Below are 16,980 nucleotides of genomic sequence, written 5' to 3' on the forward strand. Positions count from 1 at the left end.
CTGACTACTTATCCTCTGACATTAATCTATCCCAAATTAAAGCTACAGAGAAAATACTTTGCTTGTTACTGTTTTACTTACAGTAAAATTAAATATAATATTTGTTTTGCAGGTAAAATAATTGCACCATGTTAGTTCCTTGTTGTGTCAGTAAATCTCCTCAAGATGGCACCCAATACCTACAGATCTCTCCAGAAAACTTGGTGAGACACACAGAGTTCCCTGTTTTGTTAAACTGTCTAATTCTTTCCAGTGGCAACTACATGTGTGCTATAGACATCGTTTGGACATTAAGTGACAGTGAGCTATGAGAATTAAGATTTATGTTGCCAAGTTTGGGAATTAATTTGTGCCTTGTACGTTTGGTTGGGTAGGATAGTCTCTAATGCATAGAAGCATAAGGCTAAAGTCACCATCAAATAATGCCTTACAGATATTCCTCTTGGATTTCAGTTTTAAGGCAGTGGATATAGCAGCCAAACAGCTGATGGGAATGTGGGAATATCTCTAGCCAGGATAAATAGCTCTTATTCGTTGTGACACTGAAAGTGTATCCGGATTATTCTTCATTTTGGATCCCTCACTAAGTATTTTTCTTGAAGGGTAATAAGGGTGGTCATGTTATTCATGGCTATTTTCTTGTCAGTCTAGGCTCAGGCTCTTTGTGACATCTAACTGATTTCCATTACTCAGATTTTGTTCTTTCGATGAGGAGAGACGGGGAGGGTGGACTGAAGTTCAAATATGACACTGAGTGTAAATCGCATAAGGTTTGTTTTATTGTGAACACACAGTGAATGCATCAAAACACCATATATTGCAATACTTTACTGCCACAGTCTAAGCCTGTATTGATTCAATACATTCAGTACTTGATACACATTGCATTACTGATTAGTTCTTTTTAAAGACAGCTAAGTGACACCAAATGGTTGTGTAGTAGGAGAATGTCAGGCTTGTGAAATACAGATGAGTGTCACAAATCAAGCAGCAGAGTCTGTGTTCCCTTAAAACATGATGAAGCATATCCATAAAAGGATTTGCATATCTGTTCACTTCCAGTGTCACATCTGCACCCGCTCACCCTCAAATGCCTCGGCTTTTGTGTACGAGCATCAACAGCAAAGCCTCTGTGAGGCCTTCTAATGAAAACCATTCAAGTCAATCAAGTTTACCAGAGACCAAAGGCCAGTGTAATTTGGGAAAATTGCTGAAACTCCAAAGTAATCTTCTGTAATGTGATCTTGCCTATTGAACACTGGCTGTACTGTACGTGTCGGATAAGAGCTCAGTCATTTTCTTCAAATGCAGTCTTGACAAGCAGCATGGATATCCACCTGCAAGTAATCATCATTCTAGTGTTAAGTGCTTTGATATTAAAATGACTGATTTAAGACCATTTGCTGCTAGTAGATAGCGATTTGAAAACACTTCCATATGTTGATAGTGAGGATAAGCTGGGTTTGTGAACCGGGTGGACTGCATGTTGTGTTCACTGTTGTAGAACAGCCAGTGAAAACACATCATGACTTCAGTTTTTCAGTGTTTCAGTTGAGAAAGCAGACTGTACATACAACAAGCGTGATGTAATCAAAGCCTGTTAAATAATAATGAGTGGAAAGTTTCATAAGATTTAGTATGTGAATTGCCTTGTAATGTAAACTTGTGCTTCAGTGAAGTTTAATGCAACTTCTAGTATAACCACTTGGGGGCAACGTTGGCTAAAGTAAATCTCCATATAGAGGCTGATTTGATCAAGTTATACTATTTGTTGGCACTCTCATCAAAGTGACAGGTGAGGACAATTTCACTGCTGAGATATTTGAAAATTTGAAAATGTCCATGTCAAACTTTTTCGTTATCTTAGCTGAAAAATAAATAGTGTCATTGTTTATACTGAAAGCATCTCTGTGACTTTGGGAAGGATACACAAAGAATCCAAATGGTTGCATGCAGAATAACAAACACTCTCTAATCAGTCAGTTTTATGAATTGCCTCTCAAAACTGAACTCATGCTTGGGCACCTGTTTCAAAGAACAGGCTTGTTTATCAAAGGCCTCCTCTGTCAACAAACAGAAAAAGTGCGATGATGGCTGGCTCCTCAACCCACATCTGATTTCAGCAAATGTGCAATTGTTCAAAGTGAGTTGTGCTTCATTGATTTGTTTCAAGGCAGAGGAAAAATAACCTCAGGGCTTCTACCAGTTAGAAATAACAATGGAGTCCTTTTCTGCTATTTGTAGTTTTTTTTGGCCTGACATCAGAACATGGAGGGATTTTCACTGCAGATTGGGACTGTGTACAAGAGTAGGCTACTTTTCATTGGAGACGCGGCATTATGTTGGTATATCAGATCAGTAAATTATACAGTCATTGTACTCTAATATTACAGTAATCCAGCAGAGATTTTAAATTGATTTATGTCTGCTGCTTTTCTTTTTGGTGCCTCATATGATTTTAATGATTCTTGATTTGTTTGCCTTTTGATGATGTTCCACATTTTGGGATATATGCTTATTTTCTTTTTACTTCCAGAGAGTTAGAAGAGAAGATCAATTCCACTCTCCTCTCAGTCTAAGCAGAAGTAAGGAGATTTGCTTAGCTTAGCATAAAGCCTAGAAGCAAGGGGAAATAGCTAGCCTGGCTCTGTCCAAAGTTCAAAAATACGCCTACTAGCACCTCACGCTCACTAATTTATTTGTTCAACCTGTACACAAACAGAAATGGGTTAGAAAAGAAAAAGTTGTGGTTGTCAGGGGAGGTACGTGTTGGAACTATTTCTTGGTGAATAACTCCCGCTAGCAGTGACTCCGCTGGTCTACGCTGGTTGCCTGGCAATTTGGTGACTACAAGACAACAGGAGTTACAGCAGGTTGTTCTCCGTAAAAACTACAAATTTACATTTCTGTTTGTCTATGGGTTAAACAAACAAGATATAACATACTAATTAATTAGCTTTAGAGGTGTTGGTAGGCATAATTTTGAACTTTGGACAGAGCCAGGCTAGCTGTTTCCCCCTGTTCCCAATCTTTATGCTAAGCTAAGCTAATGGCCTTTGGGCACAAACATGAGAGTGGTATCAATCTCCTCATCTAACTTTTTGCAAAAAAGCAAATAAGTGTATTTCCCAAAATGTCAAACTATTTTTTAAAGAAAGAAACAAACAAAAAACTCATAAGAAGACTCAAAGGCACTCTCTTTTTAACGATTAAAATGCCTTTATTGTCATGGCAAGGTCATGTTAGACCTTAGAACAAACTCTGATGCGTTTCGGCACCAAGCCTTCATCAGGGAGTCAAAAGACAACAAAAAATCATATTGGAATATACATTTGGACTGTATTATCTATCTGATTGCTCATAACTCCCAACTTTTACTCTTACCCAACCCAGGAATTAGTGAACATCAGCAGTGAAATAGTGAACACAGCACCACTCAGCTCATAATCAGAACCTATTTGGCCCCTGCTAAAAGCCAACAACAATCTCATTAACATATGGAACTATTTGTTGCGGTCAAATACGAGAGACTGTCTCCCCTTCCTGTCTCCATGTGATGTGTGAGGTGTCACTCAGAGATACAGTAGGGGAGGAGACTCTCTGTGCTGAAATGGTTGGTGACAGGGCTTTCATCCGACCCACTGAGGGCTCTTTGTTGTTATTTTGGGATCTCTCATGGGTGCAATCTGAGAGAGCAGCAGACAGACGGGTCTCATCTCTGCACGAGCACATACACACATAAGCAGAAATGCACATGCACACACTAACAGGCACCTGCATATACAAAAAAATTTAATGACATGCTCACTGACATGTCAATCAAATTGGCTGGTTTTCTGGAGGTATGTGTGCATATGGAAAATCCATTAATTCTCAGTAATTAAGACATGAGTAGAATATATATATATATATAAGAATTATTTGTTCCACATGCTGCAATATAATTTGTATGGAAGCCCATTTCCGCTATGAAAAGGAAAAAAAAAATAGATGGAAAGTTAGTCAAGCTAAAAATAAAAATAAAAAATGTATGAGAAAATATGTCAGAATTTTGTTTTACCAATTTTAAAATTATGAGATGGATAAGTCTAAATTTTGAGAACAGAAGTCAAAATTTTGACTTACTATCTGATAATTTTGACTTAGTCAAAAAAAAAATTGTGAGAATTTTTATTTTCATCATGTCTAACCTTTAATATATTTTTTATTTTCATGGTGTGAATTGGCTTCCATAGGTTTGAGTCTCTATAGTGAACTAGGATTTTTAGGGGATCATTGTGTAATGTTTATCATTTGCAATAGTGAAAGTCTTCCATTTAAAGACCTAAATGAGTACTAAGGCTTGTTTTTATGTTGCTTAGATGTCAGTTGTTTTATTTTGTGTTAGCCCTTTACTGGCACCAATGTGACTTCACTTATCCTTAGTGGTAGAGTCACTTTTAATTGTTTTATTCTATCTGCCAAGGTTTTGAGGTATCTTGCTAATTAACAAAATTAAACAAATGTTTTCATGGGGTTTTAGAATAACAAGACTGTAATTTGTTGCTTTTGAGTCTCATGTAAGGTTTATTTTTTGTATTACTTTGGGCATTTTTTCCTTACAGTCGAGACATGACTGAAAATAAAGGAGAAAGAGATGCAACATAGGTCCCTGGCCGCACTCCAATTTGGGACATTACTGTTCAAGGTTGCCGCCTCAACCTCTAAGCTACGGGTCGCTATATAGGGGTTAGGGTTAGTTATGTCTCATGTAAGATTTTAATAATTTGAGCATAAAAACCTAAATTCCATTCACTTCAATTGTGTTGGGGTGGAGGCAGAAGTTTCAGAGGTGGATCATTCGAAACCTCGGTGCATAAAAACTAAATGATCTGCATGGCTTGCTAGGCCTACCACTAGGGCTGAATGAGAAATTAGGCTTTTTGTAATTTTAGTAAACTGACCCTTTAAAGAATTACAAAAACAAACAAACAAACAGCATATTCCTTGCCACAGTTGTGTGTTTGGAAATTACACTGTATGAATGGAAATGAAAGTCTCCAGTTAACAGCTTAAGTCTATTTGATTTCACATTCAAACAGTAACAATGATCATAACCTCTGACAGTGTAAGATGCAAAACAAATGTTTAGCCTATCAATGGTTTGTGCTGATAAGATATTTATGGGGTTGGCAAAGTTGTCTTTATGTCTGTCTTGTTGTCTGTTATCTTGAGTTGAAGGTGCTTCTGCAGTGGCCTCTGACACAGATCACAGGCAGCTGCTGTTTAAAACAAGTGAGAAGATATATTCCTCTCACTGTGCGATGATAACCCTTGCTCTTAACCCCCTCCAGCAGCAGTTCATCCTCCAAACAATAACAATCAATTCCCTCCACATCTGACAAAGCCGAAGAACAACTTATAAATGATATGCATCTCCTGCTGGTCCCATGGCAACCGCCTTGACTTTATTGTTGCGTTTCTTTGATCCTGCCAAGCTTTGATTCATTTCTCTTTCACCCTTTTAGCTAAACATATCATGTGAATTTGGAGCTTTGTTCCTGACAGTCCCCGTCTTACCTCGCTCTCTCCACAGGCTCCTGACGCCTCCCAGAGGAGCCGCGGAGGAGGAGAGGAATTCCATTGGATTGAAAGACTTCTCTGGGTTTCTTTTGACTCTTCCGCCTGCCTTGCCTTCCCCCGCTCCTCATGTTGACCTGTTCCCGGTGATCCCCTGCCAAACCATCTTCCCAGCCCTGGGGGACCATGGCTATATGTGCACAAGCATACACATTACATGGGTGCATGGAGGGTTTGGGCTTGTATTCTAGACAGGTTCCAATAGTAGGTTCCTCTGCATGTCTAGGCCTTTGATTCAGTGAATGAGGAGAATGAACTTTGGCCTGATTTATGGGGAGTTTTTCATCAGGGCTTATAAGTTTGTTGACAGAGCTATAAATAAGTTGACAGGTTTCTTACAAACTGCAGCCTTGAGTGTATTCTTATAGATTCCATTGAGAAATTCATTGCAGGCGGTTTGACATGGTTTTAAGACTTGTCTTCAAAAGAGTGGGACATTATATCTAAAGGACTTTCACCAAATGAGAACGTAATGAAAAATGAAAAGTGTGTGTTTTCTCAGTACCATCTGGTTTCAATCATGGTAATATCCTAAACATGACCAGTTTCTTGAATCAGCTACCTTCAGCTCCCAGACGTTAGGCACTCATTATTCTAGTCAGGCCTCTCCAACAGCTACACAAAGTCTTTTTCACCAGTAAAGCTCAAATAGAAGTCAGTTATTCTCTCATTCACTTCATAATCACTTTACAATAGCTGTTTTCACTGTTATAATGTGCTTCATTCTTTTTATAGGCCATGTGATTCAACCTTGCGACTAGTAAGACTCCAAAGAAAGTCATTTTTGGGTGTTGATTAACACTAAAATATTTAAAATATTACAGTTTTTACAATTTTGCAGTTTTTGCTGCTCACCTTGATTCATGCACATCTAGAATCTTACTGTCATCACACAAAAAACTGGACATAATTCAGCCTGTATGCACTGATTATAACTTTATAATGATTAACATGATCAACATTTCAGAGGTATATTTGAGTCTGTCAGTAACAAGGGGGTGATCTGACTTTTAAAATACCCCCTCCTGGTTTTGTTATTGCAACCTATAGCACGCTCAAATCCCAAAAGTTCTCCCCAGTTTATTTTTGAAACTCAAAAAGTAATTCAAAAGGAAATTTGGGGATGTGGGGTGCCATTGGGTGTTATAACAAAATCATGAAGAATATCTCTGAAGGAAAACTCTTTTTTTACGACTTGAGTCTTGCATTCATAATTTTGGACGTCATTCGTACTGGTTATGTATATCACAATGAATAGCAATGATAGCCCAAACTACAAAAGTGAGATGTGTAAAGTAATGTAGCGTATCACTCCACCAGCCTTCATTACTCAGAACAGGATACAGTGACCTATAAATGTGCCAGAATAATATTGAGCATCTACCTGAAATTTGGACAGCCATAATGTAGATGTTGAGGGGTCAGTGCTGTATATTATAAGTTATGCATTTGTATTCTTGATAGAGGGGACGAGACATGTCAGTTAAAGGCATTAAACATGTGACATGAACTCCAGGCTCCATCACATTTAAAGCTTTTTACACATCAATATATCATTTCAGAATTAATTGTTGTCATAATAACTAGTCTAAATGACTGCCTGCCTCGGTCTCATGCCAGATGCACTATTAAATCTGCACCACATTTCCCTACAAACTGCTGCAAAGAGGGCGTTGCCACTTGATAGAAGCCCTAAGGGAGAATTCAAGCTATTAGAACTCAGTCCTTACATACAGCTTTAATGTATGTCGCGCCAGTTAAAGGCTGTTAAAACACATCATTTCATAAACTCACACATTTACCTCCAGTGACAAAAAAGTCTCACTCTATATTATAGATGCATATGTTGCAGTAGGTAAAAAAGTGATGTCAGGCTTTCTCTCAGCTTTCTAAAGCAGATTTGGCAAACAGTTTCAGCCCTTCACTTATTTCCTTAACTGTGGTTTCATATGTGCATTCTGTATGTGTATGGGAGGCTGTGCATACATGTTTTCTTCAGAGGACTTTAATAGAGACTCTTTAAAAGGCCCTGCAAATCTACGCAGGTGTTTTCACTTATGCTCGCTAATTAGACCTCTGTCCAGATTGGAAATGGGCGGAGCTGTGCTGGAAATGATGTAAAATCATTAAACTACATGTACCAGTCAGAATGGTAAGGTGTAAGTTGCTGCACAAACAGGTGCATCAAATCTGTACATACCCACACAGCCAAGAGAAGAGGTCCAATCAGGTACAGTAAGTGAAAATACCTGTGTAGGTGCACCACAAATGTGAAGAGCCTTAAGATAGATAAAGCTTCATTTCCAAGTGATTAAAAAAAAGTGCACTTGTAGTCTGTGAAACAGCTCATTTATGAAATAAATATGCTCTTCAAAGCAATGCAACAGAAATACTGAATCACTTTTTGAATGCACTGAACAGTGTTATGGGAAGTGCAACATAAGTCTAAGGAGCATTTGTGACACTGATGGGAAGCTATTGGGAAAATACTGCTTTCCTAATACTCTTAAGAACCATACAGCATTTAAATAGATTTTAGTATTTTCTTTAGTAAGTGCTCATAGTGCAGCATTTTAAAATAAGATAAATGTAGTTAAGATAACATAGATAAGATAAATAAGTAACCACTATTCCTCTGTTGTCTTCTTTTCCCCTCACTATTCATAATGCATACTAAGTAAATTGATGAAGATGATAATGATGATGGGGATCATTAAAAGAAAGTACCAAATTAGTCATTGGTGCATTAGTTTTTCCTTCCATCATAATAATATCTGACAAACCTTAGCGAGTGGCTCCTCTTTTTCTTTGATCACCCTACTTAGGTGTCAAAGCACTTAGGCAGATAGTTAGAAGAGTATGAGCTGGAATATAGTGCTTATTAAAACTCCTTACCCTCAGTGACAACCATGTGTGTAATGCAACAAGTTTCAGCAGTAATACGATCATTGTTTTTCCACTTACGAGATAGAAGAGAAGGGGTGAACAGTAATTCAATTAATTGAAACTGATGTTTCAGTGATGACTACATTCAGCTATGTGTTATATAATATTGCCTAAGGGTTTGCACAAAACCACAGCCATGCTGTTTTATGAAGAGAAATTCATCAATATTGGCAAACAGAATGAAACTGAATTTTGACAAGATACCCACATCTAATGTTGACTAATTATCCAGTGGAGTTGTCATTACTCTAAACAGTGAGATTGGATGAAACGGCGAGTGCAGGAAATAAAACAGTATAGATAAGATGAAGAGAGCAGAAAACCTTGGACAGAAGCTTTGACTGATGCAGACCTGCTACAGTACCTCAGTCTTGCAAACATGAGTTATACTTAATGTACTGTGGAGAACAAGGTTGGAAGTTGGACCTTGTAATGATTAGCAGATCTCCAGAAGAATTTTGCCGTCATAAATAATTTCATCACACCTGACTCTAACAACCCTGAACTGCTATTAGTCAAATTGGAATGTCAATACTGACTTTACCCTCAGCACAGTTGTTGTAATATGAGTTTTAACCAATGGAGGGCAGTATGACTATGATGACAAGCATCATCACAAAGGCTAATGCCTAAATAAGCTGTGTTCAACACCCTGAGATGCTGGTGTTTGGGCATATAGTGCATGATATATAAACTACATGGTGAATTTTGTGTCTTCTGCCATTCAGATGTGACACTCTAACAAGTTTAGATCCCTGTGATTATAACTGATGAATGAAGGCAGAGGGAAATTGTTAGATTGTTAAGTCGAAAAAAGGGTTCTAACATGTTGTGATTTATCGCCTTAGTATGTTGCAGTCAGGTTTTGTAATAAGCATGTCTTTTTCTACGTATACTGGTTTTTAACTTAAGTTCATTAGCTCAAAAGGTTTTTACAGCATCTTTCTCTGATCTGGTAATTACTGGAGTAACAGATTTTCACTGATACCAAGATAATTTTCCACTTAGATGTTGATGGATCAATAAGGTTCAAGAACATAACTGTACAGATTGAAATGTGTGGTCATTTGCCCACAAATATGTTGTATGTTTTTATGTTTTTTGTCCTAAATTCTTTTTGCCTTTTACAAATATTCTATCTCTGGAAATAAACATCTACCAATGTTTTCTTGCTAATCAATGTTTAATCCTCTTTCAGTCAATCGCGTTTTTTTGTTTTTGTTTGTTTGTTTCAAGCAGTGTTTGAAGAGCAGTGGTGGAGCCTGGGGATGGTTGGGGGTGAGCTAAGTCTGGACAACAGACAGCAAGCACCTCAGAGCGAACCTCAAACCTGGGGGTAAGACCCACAACATGACCTCTGCAGTCAGAGCAAAAACACAAAGAAACAAAGACTTTTTGCCAAGATTACTACGACACAAAGGAGAACTTGTCTGGCCCTCTGTGCACACCATTGAGGTGAAGTCATTTTTCTAAATTTTGTTTCATGTAGTGAAACAAAATGATTTTTTATATCCTCATAAATGTTTTGTTTAATCATTGCACGTATCACTTTTTCAGGTCCAACAAATCTATAAATTTCGTTTTCTTACTAGATTATTAATTTAGTGTAAAATAACAATATATTTTCTCCCCTTACACACACTCACACTGAGTTACTGTACCTCTTCTTCTGCATTTCTCCGAAGAGCTACAGCAAACAGCTGCCTGATTAATAAGTTAGGTACTCTAAATATGGCTCAGAGTCATGTATCTTTAAAAACTACTTAATAATGGTAATCAAGATTATCAACAACGTACCAATTATATCTTTACACTTTCCTCTCTTAATTATGTATAGTTCTCCTTCACCGTGGATAAAAGGGCTGCTTTCTCGGTCTCAGGTGGATTGTTCATCTTAAGTGTTTATGATGGTGTATTTGTATCACAGCTAAGCTATGCTCTCTTAAAGTGGCAGTGAGCTAAAAGGGGCCTGTGCCTCTTTCGTGTGTGAATCAACTACAATGGAGGAGTTCCTATGTTTTATTTATTGATATGTTTTAGTGGGGGAAGACCTAGCATTCATTATCATAAAGGCCTCTAGACATCAAGTCACACACAAAAGACCCAGCCATCTTTCAGTCTCTCACACACACAGATTAACACATGCACAAGAGGAGCAGGCCGCTTTGCTGTAGCGACTTCTCGCCAGCAACCATTGGTAGCGTCAGTGACAGAAGCTGACAGTGTCAAAGTATCTTTGTCTCTCACACATAAACTGTCCCTGAAGGTGTCGTTGTGAGAGAGATGTAAAACACAGGCTTTTTTTTTCTTCATGGAGGAAGTTGTTTTCATTTCCCCCTACCAGTTTTTTTTAAATATGTCATATCTTTTCTGTCAGGGCCCTGGGGCGCCTGGTGGTGCTCGTGCTAGAGCAGTGTAAGCATCTGCAAACCCAGCGGAGTCTGACCATATTGTACCTGCGCTCTTCTTCATCTCGCTTATTTTGTCAAAAGCTCAAAGCCGTGAATTTCAGACAGCCGTGTTGTCATCTGATCTGTGTGAGTGTGAATCTTTATGTATGTCTGTGTGTGCATGTGTAAAGGAAGACAGCCAACAGGAACAGATGTGGGGAAAGTCAGTAAAAACTCAATATGAACCCTGCAGAGGCCTTCCTCTCTCTCTGTTTAATTATTTAGAGTCAAAGAAAAGAGGCAAGAGTAACATTTTTCTGTGTTCGGTAGGAATGAATAACATATTTATCTTGTCTTATCTTTGCCAAGTAGCCGGAAATGGAAACAAATACCTTCAATTGGATTCTTGGCTCTGGTGTTTTCCTTGAGCTGCTGCTATGTGTACTCATGCAGTCATATTGAAAAATTCCTCAGGACCAAAAATTATGGAAGTGCTGACAAGCAGAATTTTTCATGGTATCTAGATGTGCACTTGGCAGTTTTAGGCAAAGCTTATCCTCCCCCTTCTCATGTGATGGGAGGGAGAGAAAGAGAGAGAGAAAGCAAGAGCAGGAAAAAGTGTTCACCTATTTAATTTGATTAGAGATTAGAGGAGGAAAAGAGTCACATTTCCTCCCTGGCACATCTCTACTTGGCGCACTCTGAACCTGATTTTATAAAGAGATGTCACAGCCGAGCACCACGGTAATGCCTGTAATTACTCTGAACTCAAATAAATAAATAAATTTGCTTTTCTTTGTGAAAGTCTGACAGGTTTTCCAACATCCTTGTCTGGAAAAATTGCAGTGTGTACGTGCATGGGCGTGTACTTTTTAGTGGCTGTATATTCGCCTGTGTGTCTTTGTGTGGGTGTGTACTTGTGTTTACATATAGTGAGGCACTTGTAAAGGAGAAATTCAGACAGGATGAAATTTTGACAGCTACAGTATAGCTTGTTTTCCCCTCTCTTCTTTTTTGACTGATAATCTTTGCTCAGCCGTGTGCGCTGAAGGCAAACCTCCATTTGAGACTGATAAGGTTCGAGGTGCAGCTTTGTAAATAATAAGGTTAGAGTTTTTACACAGTTGCTAGTGCCGTGGCTGATCTCGCACCTATTAGTGACAATTGGCTGTGACCTCACCTGTTCACCCATGCTGTCATCACTGAGGGTGTATCTACAGCAGCAGCAGCAGGCGATTAGATCATCCACTCTGGTCATAGAAGGAGACATCCAGACAAATGTTGCTCTGCTGAACCAAGAGAGGTCTGATGCATGTTGTCATGAACTGTGGCTCCTTGACTTTTGATATTGTTCGCTGCAAAAGCACTTTAATATTTCCTGTTTTAGGGAAAAGACTCTGGCTCTCAAAAGCTCACAAAGTAACCAGCCTATTTGTATGTGCAGGTGTGTACTTCCTTTGTGATGCCTGTCATCATAGCCGTACTACCGTTAGCTAACTGTTTCAACTGTAAATACAGTACTTTTAGCTAACTATTTCAGCCATTTATCAAATACTTCTAGCTAGTTTAACTATTTAATCATTACTTTTAGCTAACTCTTTGAACTGTTTGTTCATTATACTTTTAGTTTACAGTTTCAACTTCTCTGCTTGCTTGCTAACTAATGCTAACGTTAGTCTTCACCCACTTTACATTGCAACTGTGGTGTTCAGGTGTTACAGCTAACTCATTTTATTTTTAAATCAAATTGTAATTTCTATTTTTCCAAATGAATTACACTACTCCACAACCCTGCATGTACCCCCATGGCAACTGCAGAAGTACCCCCTGGGGTATATGTACCCCTGGTTGGGAAGTGAAATAGACTGTACAGGTGTACCTAATAAACTGGTCACTCATCAGGCGGAGCACTACTCAGCCTGTGAAAACAGTTGTATATGCGGCTCTGAAGGAGCTTTTTTAAGTCTTAAAAACATAACCCTGATGATGTCATCAGGTCTTGGAGACAAATTTATAACATACCGCCTATGCATTTATCAGGCAGGCAAGGTAAAAAATAAATGAGGCTATTGGTTGTATTATGGGAAATGTAGGATACAGTGTTTTTGGAGCTTGACCCCACACTAAAAGTCAGGATATATGTCTTTAATCTGTCTCTTGTTAGTCCCCCAATTTTATGGAAGTTCAGTGCTAAATTGAGTACCCCTTTAAAGACACTCTAGCGCAGAAAACTTTCACGATAGTCTTTTTCATCGTATGGATGGTGTGATAAGAACAATCATTGTTAATCTCCACTCTAAAGCAGACAGGGATCTTTAAAAAAAGGGACATCATTAATAACTAATCAATAGCTCTCCTGCAGTTAAAAATTGACAAAAATTACATTTGCCTGATTAAAAAGAAGCAAAAAGAAAAATTACTTGGCCTGTTGTTACAGTTACCCCTTTATTGATGGGATTATACACCATAAGAGAAAGTTGGATATTGAAAGGATCAGTTCTATTAAGACTCAGGATGGAGAGCAGAAAATTATAGTAACACCTTAAACAAAATCACAATCCTTCTACCAGGGCAACATATCTGCTTACCCCCTCACTTTCCCATCACTGTCTTTCTTCTCTGAGTGACAGTGATAGTCAAGGCCTTCCAAACCTCTCTCCCTCCGTCACCTCATTTCACTGGTCAATGAATGTCAATCATAGACTGTATAAAACAATCAGCAGCTCCTCACACAATTTGGCAACACATATCTTCGTGCTCACAATGCCTCTATATCCCATGAGTCCCTCTGTATGCCACAGCAGTGTCAAGCAGTCACACCTCTCCGGCAAAGCAGATGTTCAGGATGCTCTTTACCGTCATGATCAGGGATTTGCATGTACAAACTGAAGCTAGCCCTTTTTCCCTGACAAAGCCCTACCATATAAATTATAGATGGTGAAACAATCTTAAAACATGTTCATTAAAGACAACACTTTCTTTAAAAAAAAATCAGCTCATAAATATTTCTTTCAAGCAAATCTCAATACAACTCCCCCACCCCTACCCTTTCTGCGCTCTATGCCAGCATTCTCTTTTCCCAGTCAACTGCTACGTGTGAGGGGAAAAAAAGAGAGACACTGCTTCAGCAACCTTGACTGGAGACAAGCAGGAGACACATGCGTGACTGGATCGACTTCGCCTGTGATGGCTGTTAGCTAGCTTTCCTCCAGAAGCTGAGCCGCCTGCCTGCCTGCCTGCCTGCCTGCTGATGTGCTATTACTCGCTCTGGAAGAGATGCTTGTGTGGAGGATGACACATTATTATCCTTTAATCTCGGTCTCAGCTTGTTGAGCATCAAATTGAAATATCCTGAACAGATGTAAAAACACATGTGAGCCTGGGCGCGCAAGCTGTGCTGCGCTTTGTTTCATCTATCCGTGATGTGAGCCTTAAGGAGAAGCTTTTTAAAATTTCATCACTATTCAAAAGGATAATTAATACGTACCCCCAGGCTTTGATTATGCGATACCCAGTGTGTAGTGCTGGTGTTGCCATAATGAGCCACTCATCAGTGCTCTGCCTGTGCCTCCCCAACAAACATACAGTTTGCATTAGGTACTTAAGATTCTGCTAAGGTACCATCATGCTTCTGTGTGTGTGTGTATGTGTGCTTATATGTGTATTCACCTGCATATATTTACATGTAGGTGCTTATATGTGTGTATGCATGTGAGGTGTGAGTCCCCTCCTAATTTGCAGTACAATGCTATAGGTTAGATCACACTGGTTGTTGCAGTTTGTTTACAAGAGGACCCCTGTCAGATTGTCAGCAGATAGTTGGGCCTTTTCTATAAAGCTTGCCACTGCCTACACCCACACACCCCTCCCGCACATACAGAAACTCACTCACACACTCTCCAGCTCGTTCCCAGCCTAAACGTTGGCGAGGAGATGGTGGTTGTCAGTGAGTGGGTGCTGAGGCGATGCAGAAGCGAGATGGACAGGCAGGTGGAGACTGACAGGCCATGGGATACGAAGGGGAATATTGGGAGTTCACATATAATGAGACCTGTCAATTTGAATGCCTCAAGGCTAAGCAGTGAGCAGGCCGTGGCTGACAACTGAGGCAGCCATTTCTTCTCAGGGAAAAATATTTCAGGGTAATCTCTCACCCTTGACCCTGACCAGTCTCTAAACAAGACTGTTACCACAGCAATTACTCTGTCGATGTATGGATGTTACCACTGATTTCTGAATGGTAAAACACACCAAACTGATGCCACTGAGAATACAAAGCTGTCTGTTTTTAAGCATGACCTGCTTGTTTTAAGGGTTCTTATCAACAATCAGTTAATGTTAGCTAAAAATGTTTCTTCTGGTGTATCACTGAGGGTGTATCTGTCCTAGTCAAACCCCACCCAGGTGCACCTTTCTTGTGTGTCGGCCTGACAGATAATAGGACATCACTGTCACAGGATCTCCACTGACTTCCTATTCCCTATACAATGTGCTGCTTCTGCTTAAAGATACTCAGGGATCCTGGTCCAATGTAGTGGGGTATATGGGGAATAGAGAATGTCATCAGAGATTTGCCCAGGGCCTCAGATAGCCTGTGATGGCACTTTACCCTGTTAGGAATTTAGCATGTTCACCCAGCGTTGAAGTGACATGCGAGAGGGGCACTGGGACCTGCTGACAGCAGACGGACCTGCGCAACTTCTCTGTCCTTAAATCCAATTCCATGCTTGACACCAGGTGGAATTAGCTTTGGACAGGTGAGTGATAAGTTCCCTGTGTGCTTTCGCCAAATAGATCTAAGCCATCTTACCCAGGAGTGGAGCCACCAGTTTCAGATATTAAGTTGTTCCTGCAATTGAGCTATATGGTAACCACAATCAGTGTTAAGGATCTCTTTGATAAATGAGACAGACATCTGTGTCTATTTAAGAAGACGATCTTGTCAATTACTAATCAATAGTTCTCATGCAGCTTAAAGCGGATAAAATATACATTTGCCCCTGTAGAGGATTGTGCTGAGAAAATCATTACATTTGGCCGTGCTGCTTGTTTTCAGGGTTACTGCTTTATTGACTTGTGTAAATGATCAGGGAGAGGGTTGGATTTTGAAAGGAAAAATAATGAAAGAGGAAATTATCAGAAAAGAAATAGGATAATTAAACACATTGGAATCATGGTCCTTTTTCCCTCTTCTTCCTCTCTCCTCTGCTTTTTCCCTCACCTTCCGATCACCCCCTCTCTCCTCCACTTCTAATCTTTGAGTGACAATCATGGTGATACTCAAGGCCTTCCAAACCCCTCTCCCTGTCTCCCTGCATCCCCTGGTCTCTCTGGTCAATGGGTGTCAATCAGAGCTTGGCCCTCACGCAGATTGGCAACAAGTATCCTCGTGCTCACGAAACAATTATGACTGGGCTGCGGTGAAAATGGATTCCCTCGTTGACTCCCCACACTGCGCTCCTCTTCTCCTGGCCGACGGGGTCCTGCCATGGGAAGCAATTATCACTAGATGCCAGCTGACAGCCCAATTCTATTGCCAGCACGATCAGCCCTCATCCTCAGGCTTTCTCTAGGCAAATAGCATCCTCAACACTCAAATCAAACCTCTTACCAACCATTGGCTTCCATCAGAGAAATAGATGGTTCCCTTTGTTCCCCTGGACAATGCAGTGGGAATAAGGTGGATACAGAGGCGGACAATAAAGAGGTGTTTTTGATTTTGCAAGCACTCAACTCAAACGGCTCCATCTCCCCGGCGTCCAACCCTCAGAGAGGCCTTTGCAAGGGTGGTGAAGAGGAGGTGGAGGAGGACTGCCCTGTGTCCCAGACTTAGGAAACAAGAAGAGAAAGGAGAGGACACGTGAGAGAGAGACTGAGTTTAATGACTGCCCATCATAATGATGGGCACATGGAGTGATGTGTACAAAGGCTCCCACTGCCCTTGTAATATGGATGTGCTGCATTGATTGCATTTATTTTTATTGGCATCACACTTTTCCTCATATGACTTGCAATCCTCAGAATT

The sequence above is a fragment of the Siniperca chuatsi genome, linkage group LG12, assembly GCF_020085105.1.
Source record: "Siniperca chuatsi isolate FFG_IHB_CAS linkage group LG12, ASM2008510v1, whole genome shotgun sequence".
In the NCBI taxonomy this organism is placed as follows: domain Eukaryota; kingdom Metazoa; phylum Chordata; class Actinopteri; order Centrarchiformes; family Sinipercidae; genus Siniperca; species Siniperca chuatsi.